This window comes from Amblyomma americanum, chromosome 2 (genome assembly GCF_052857255.1).
Source record: "Amblyomma americanum isolate KBUSLIRL-KWMA chromosome 2, ASM5285725v1, whole genome shotgun sequence".
NCBI classification, from domain to species: Eukaryota; Metazoa; Arthropoda; class Arachnida; order Ixodida; family Ixodidae; genus Amblyomma; species Amblyomma americanum.
In genome coordinates, this window is record NC_135498.1 from 205,597,904 (window position 1) to 205,605,180 (window position 7,277).

Below are 7,277 nucleotides of genomic sequence, written 5' to 3' on the forward strand. Positions count from 1 at the left end.
TCTCCAAAGGCAAACCGCAATGAAGTAAAGCGAGATGAAAATAACAGCAGGGCAAGTCTTGGACAAAGGGAGCGATTGAAGCGCATGATTAGCATGAGAGCACTTGCGCTGCCAGTCTGCAAAGGATGCACCGATGCGCACTCGGTAAGTCCACACGTCCACTCCCATTTAGACTGCAAAAAAAGAGCATCGTTACGACCAGATTGGGTGGGGGACCATCGGCCGCAAAAAAACGACGCTAAAATGCAGGTTAAGTGCTAGCAATAATAAATTTCATATCTAGAAAAAGAAAATGGCACAACTTAGCGAAAGCACTGTGTGGCCGTGAAATCTAGATTAACGATGGCTGGTTGTCGTTAAGTAGTCCTCGGTGGCGTTGGTTTCGCTCTGACGTCAGAAGGCTTGGCACTTCAGCCACGCACTTCAAGCAGTGAGATAGGGCGATGACCAGGCAGAAATCGTCCTGACGACAAAGGCCGCTCCACGAAAAGATGACAATCACTAGAAAAGGGATATGGCACAACTTAGCGAAAGCACTGTGGCCGGGAGTAACTTCGCAAGCTTTATCTCGAAAGTTCGCTACCAGCTTTAAACTCAGCAGGGCCGGGAGCGGCGAGAAGTCTGTTCGACGACCGCCGAGCGCGCTTGTCGCTACGCCGCCGCCGAGTGATTCTATCCATTGTGGGCGCAAAGTTTACTGATTTTACGTGTTCGCCTGCCACTTCCCGTTTTCTCATAAATTTTCCTATGCTAGCCCGTGCGCATTCTGCTCCTCAGGTTTTTTGGTGCGGCTCATAAGTGGTAATTGTCCAAATTGTGTTTTTACATGCAGACTGTTTTTAACCTCTTACCTTATTGGCGTTGACAAGTTTTTGCTTTTTAGGTTGCTTTCATTTGGTTTTAGTTGTTTGTGGCATCTGTAGGGTTGCATGACGTTTTTATTTGTTTTTAGATTTCTGACTCTGCTTTTGCTTCTCTTGCTTGGGCCCTTTTAGGCTCGCTCTTTGTTGTTGTTAAAGTGTTCTTGACACCGCCCTTTGGCCACGATGCTGTTTGGCACTTGTTTTTTCCTTGGTTTTTTTTTCCTTGGTTTTTGCTGGTTAAAGTACTCTTGATATGCTCACTTCATAAAGTTTCACCCCTTTTTTTCACTTTTTGTGGTTTTTCCTTCTGGTTCAAGCATGTGTTGGCCGCCCCTCGATGACTGTGGATTAGGTTGTAATCTTTGGCCCCCTGACTGCCACGTGGTGTTTTGGCATATATTGTGCCGGGTGTTCCTCGAAAATAAAGAGTTGTTAGTCAGCGCTCGTCCTGTCGTCAGTGTTTTTTATTCTCGTGTCCCTGTCTGTTCCCGCGCTGGTCTTTTCGAACCAGCTGTTTTGTACAGCAGCAACGATGGGACCCCGACATAAAACGCCTTATCTAGCACTTGGAAGGCAATGTTTCTTCACGCCCGCCTTGTTCAAGTGAGGACTTTCTTTCAGCGTGCAGAATGATCTCCTTGCGTATAAAAATTTCGCAGCGAACAGAAAACCCTACCTCCTTGTTGTACCTGCAAGCCTCAGCGAAGAAGTTCTACTGCCTTCACATGAGGAGCTGACAGCTGGACATTTCGGTTTTTGTCGCACCCACCGCAGCATTCAAGACAAGTAATACCAGCTCCGACTGTCTGCCAATGCCGGACAGTATGAGAAAACCTGCCGAGATTGTAAGCGGCGAAAAACCCCTCCCACCTGACCAGCAGGATTTCTGAACAACATTGAACCCCCTTTAAGACACTTTAAGCAAGTCGGCACAAACTTGCTTGGCCCTTTTTCATAGTGAACGCCTGGAAAATAAGTCGATCATCATAGCGACCGAGTACCTGACCCGCTACGCCGAGGGAAAAACCCTACCAAAAGGAAAAGCAGCCGAAGTCGCCAAATTTTACGCACAATGCAAACTTCTTCGACACGGCGGCCCCGGTGTGCTCATCACAGGCAGAGGATTAGCATTCACGGCGGAACTGACGAAAGCCATCCTGCGTTACAGCGAAACAAGCCACCGAATGACAACTGCATAACATGCGCAGACCAATGGTCTGACCGAGCGCCTGAACAAAACCACCGCAGATATGCTCGCGATGTAAGTCCGGGCCGAACATAAGACCTGAGACGTCATCCTGCCTTGCGTCGTCTTCGCGTACAACACCGCAGTGCAGGAGATCACCCAGATAATGCCTTTATGCTCGTCGATGGCAGGAAGGCTATTATCACGCAAGACACCGTGCTACCCAAAATTACCGAAGAAGTAAACGTCGACGTCGCCGCCTACCTTCTACGTGCAGAAGAGGTTGAAAACTTGCCCGACTACGAATAAAAGACGAGCAGCGGACCGACACTGGACGCTACAAACTACAAAGACGCAACGCGGAATTCAAGGCAGGGGACAGACCCTGGGTTTGGACAGCCATTCGCCGCCGCGGATTGAGTGAAAAGGTTTTGCGCCGCTTTTTCGGCGCGTACAAGGTTCTGTGCTGGCTAGTTGAACGGGACTATGAAGTCGTCTCTGACGAAATCACTGCAACCCAGCAACGGCATGTACGACCAGAAGTTTTTCATGTCGTCCGTCTAAAGCCATATTATGCGCGTTAAAAATAAGCACGCTGTGTTTCAAGAATCATTGCTTATTTTGCACAATCTGTTTTGTTTCTAGTCGCCTTATGTACTAAAAGCGTCGGCTGGATGCTTATTTGAGAAGGTGAAATGGCACGAACCTTTTTAGTATTTTTGCTCTTGCTTCAAAGATGCCGGCACGCCGCTTTGTCACTTCGTGGATGCAAGTCACGACCAGATTTGTCTCGATCGATCCCATCCAGGCGGAGCCGATTCTACCTCGTTCGAGAATGCTCTAGTAACTTTGCATACTTTACCTCGAAGGTTCGCATACATGGTTTAAATTGAGCACGACTGGAAGCGGCGGGAACGCTGTTCGACGACCGCCGACCACGATTCTCGCCGCCGCCGCCGTGTGATTCAGCCCATTGTAGGCACAAATCAGCCCAAATAAAATGTTTTGTTTAGACGCCATCTTCGCTGTCTTGCTGCTCTCCGGACTGCAATCACCAGCGCGTGACAATACGTAATAGAGTAATGGAAAGTGTGTTACGCTCCGCCTAATATGGGGCGCAATCCATGCTTTGCGGTGCAAAAATATTCGGTCAAAGTATTGTGAATGACAGAGTTTTACTTTTCTGTCGAATGGGATAGACAAAACTTCTGCCTCTAATTATTAAAAAAAATGATCTGAGTGTATATTCATGAGCAATTTCTGCAACCTCAATCAGGCTATGTTAGGAGTGGGAAACATGCAAGAATTAGCATACAAAAACATCTAGGAATAGGATTGCAAGAATTCCTTTAGCGTGAAGAAACTCTAACATTTAGGACATGCCAGAACAGAATCAACGTTTATTGATGGGGGGGGGGGGGGGAAGCGGGCGATACGGAACGTGGCTGGTACGCAAGGTACATGCCCACCATGTGCGATACACAAAAGACGTTTTCATGTCAGGTATTTCAAGCATTAACGTTGCTAGCTAAGCAACTGTACTTGAAGAAGATAGTACGAGCATGAAAAATGAAATCTATGATGGCACTTCCTAGATTGAGATGTGGTGGACGTCACTCATGTGCTCGCAAATAGGTAGAAATTTGTTTATTTGTTTAGTATCACGCTTTGCAAACTAATGGGTTTACCGGCATGCGATTGACGGCAAAGGTGAGGTGAAAACAAAGTTTGAAGATCATAAAAAGAAAGAAGAGAACGAAGCTAGTGACACTTTACTGCGGAAAATCCTACGGTCTAGCTGCCTCGCCCTTGAAGTGCAAATAACATACGCAAGTTGTTGATATCTTTACTGTAGAAAGTTTTCATGCGTACCTCCTGTCTCAAAAGAGCCGAAAAAAATCTAATGAGTTCGCGTGCATACTTTCGAGACATAAAATCAAAACTTGCATATCTCGCTCAACCGCGCAGCGATCGAATGATTTCTCCCAATTCCGGAACGCGGGAGCCCGTTCTAAGCAGCATTTCAACGAGCCATCAACTGAATACTTACGCAGGCGTTGAAAACTAATCAAAGGCACTCTTTTTTGATGTCGGTAAATGTGTGTCATATATATTAGGAAAACAGCCGCAGCTCGTCGGTGGTGTATTCTCGCGGCACCAATTGCGGCTCGTAAATTCCACAAGTTCATGAAATTACGTTCCAACGTTTTGTTTTTTATTTTGTGCTAATCCAAATTACGGGGTCGGTATAAAAGCCGTATCAATCAGTATGCGAAATATAATTCAGAAAAAATATATAGCTGGTAATCAGCCTGCAGTTCTTTCCTGCAAATATAGAGAGCAAAAGCGCAATGGAGTTCTGCCATGTGGACGGGTGCAGTTCCAGAAGAGAATGTCGTTTATTTTGAAATATCTCCCTTCGTCACGGGCGCCATTTCGTTGTTTAGCGCCTAGCATTTACATTGCAGCAGTATAGCTCTAGCAGTGCGGAAGTGCGAATTAAACGTGGTTGCGCTCGGCTACAGTCTTCGTATACATCATCATCATCATCAGCCTGACTAAGCCCACTGCAGGACAAAGGCATCTCCCATATCTCTCGAATTAACCCTGTCCTGTGCCAGCTGCGGCAACACTATTCCTGCAAACTTCTTAATCTCATCCGCATACCTAGCTTTCTGCCTCAACCTGTTATGCTTCCCTTCCTTTGGAATCCTGTCTGTTAGCTTTAAGTACCATATGTTATGTTGTCTTCGCATTACGTACCATGCCAAGCCCATTGCTTCCTTTTGATTTTCGCTAGGATATCATTAATCCAAGTTGGACCTCTGACCCACTCTGCTCTCTTCTTGTCTCTTAACGTTACACCTCTCATTTTTCTTTCCATCGGTCGCTGCGCTGTCCTTAACCCTTAACCCTCTGTCCTTAGCCCGTCGAACCCTTTTCGGTAGCCGCCATGTTTCTGCCTCGTAAGTGAGTACCGGTAACACAGATCTGTTATATATTTTTCTCTTGAGACGTATTGGTAAACTGCCATTCTTGAAATGAGAGAACCTGCCAAATGCGCTCCACCTCATTTTTATTCTTCTAGTTGTTTCACTCTCATGAACTGGATCTACGGTCACTACTTGCCGTAAGTAGACGTATTCCCTTAACCCTTCCAGCACCTCGCTACCAACTGTAAACTGCTGTTTCCTTGCGAGACTCTTGAACATTACTTTTATTTTGTGCAAATTTATCTTTAAACCTGCAGTACTGCTCTGCCTTATTGAGCATGTTTTGGAGTTCGTTTCCTGAGTGATTTAGCAATGCAGTATTCAATTCAATTCAGTTTTATTCAGGAATTCTTGTGAAAAAGATGAATACAACAAAAGTAGTACAGCAGGAGGTCCCATAGTACATGACTGTCGGGGGGACACCCTAGAACAAAACAAGTGGGGTAGAATAACAAATAATGGGAAGCAGTGAAGTGCGTAATTAGTGTTAAGATACAGCCTACAGAAAGCAACCATGGCAATAAATGTAAAAGCAACGGTAACAATAAAATTTGTAATGGAAACAAAATAAGCGTGTAGAATATCTACTTAGTTACATAATACAACATACAACCAAAAACTCCGATATTGCTGTCTAGATCTGTTGACTAGATAGCGAGCGAATTAAGTAAGTTTTAATACGGTGATTGAATGTGTGAACAGTAGTGGATGTATTAACTTCGCGCGGTAAGGAATTGTAATGGGATATGCCAGCAAACACGGTAGTAAATTTTCCATATTTAGTCCTAACTTTAGGTAAAAGGAAATTATTACGCTGTTGAAACCTAGTAGAGTCGGTATTAATAAGTTAATCAGTGACACCGTCAAAGTGAGCGTGATGATGAATTAACTTGTACATAATTATGGATAATTTTCGAGTAAATAATTGTTGGAGAGGAAGTATGTTCAAGCTGTGATAGAGCGGTGAAGAGGGCGATTGCAATGAGGAGAATGTCATGAGCCTGATGGCTTGATTTTGAAGTCGCTGAAGTCTTTCAGTGTCTGTGAAGTATGTATTTCCCCAGCAAGACATACAGTAACTAAGGTGGCTATGGATATAAGCATAATATAATGAATGAATGATATGTGGTTGAAAATATGCACGTGTTTTGATTATGATATGAATGCCGAAGGAAACTTTTTGCAGGAGTGATTGAACATGGCGATGAAACTTTAGGTGCTTATCTAGAGTGGTGAAAAGAATTTTGGAGGTTTCACAGACAGATTGGGAATGGTTATCAAGCGTTAGTGATGGCAGAGTTTTTATGATAGGGAGAGGGAAGTGAAATAACATGAAAGTTGTTTTTTTTTTGGGGGGGGGGTTCATCTGTAACATAATATTTTTACAACACTTGCTCACATTGTGTAGATCTGTGTTAATGATTTCCTGAAGAGCGATGGTGGATTTGTGAAAAGTGTAAATAGTTTCGTCATCCGCATACAGTATGCATTTCGTGTGATTTACAAGATGAGTTTACAAATTCATGTTCACCGTTGGAAGTACTAAAAGATAGGTCCTGTTTTGAGCAACAATCATTGACGAACCGCAGATTACTGAGGTATACTCCAATGATCTTTATCCCCTACCATGCACCCCGCTCCTATATCCGCAGCCCCTGTTCTAGAACCGACTTATCCCTTCAAACCTTTCGGTGGTCTTTAGCAGTGTTCCACTAAAAGCGAAACAGCGGTCTTTTTGACGTTGGCGAATACTTCATATGACCTATGTCGAGCCCCTCCTTCCGCAGCCAGAAATGAGTTTGCAAGATGAGGTTACAAAGTCATGTTCACCGTTAGAAATACTAAAAGATATGTCCTGTTTTGAGCAACAATACCAACCATTGCCTCCTGCTTATCTGCAAAGTTATGTTCCACGAATTTGGGTTCTCCGAGTTAGGAGCTGTGCACAGCCATAAATTAGGAGTAAAGACGGCGGAACCGTGCTTCAACTCGTTCGGAGTCAGAAGTAAGCTCCTGTTGTATTTTTTCTGAACAATTATTTTCATTACCTATGCGCGTTTCTTCTGTCTGAAAAGAACTGCAAAAATCTAAATTCTATTTACATGAGCTCTTTGGAGTCATGCAGAAAAGTAAATCACAATACTGATCTCGTTGTTTACTTTTAATGGTGTCGTTTGTCATCGTCCGGTGGAAGACGGCGCCACTACTTCACTACCATCATCAATGACTAGTCCC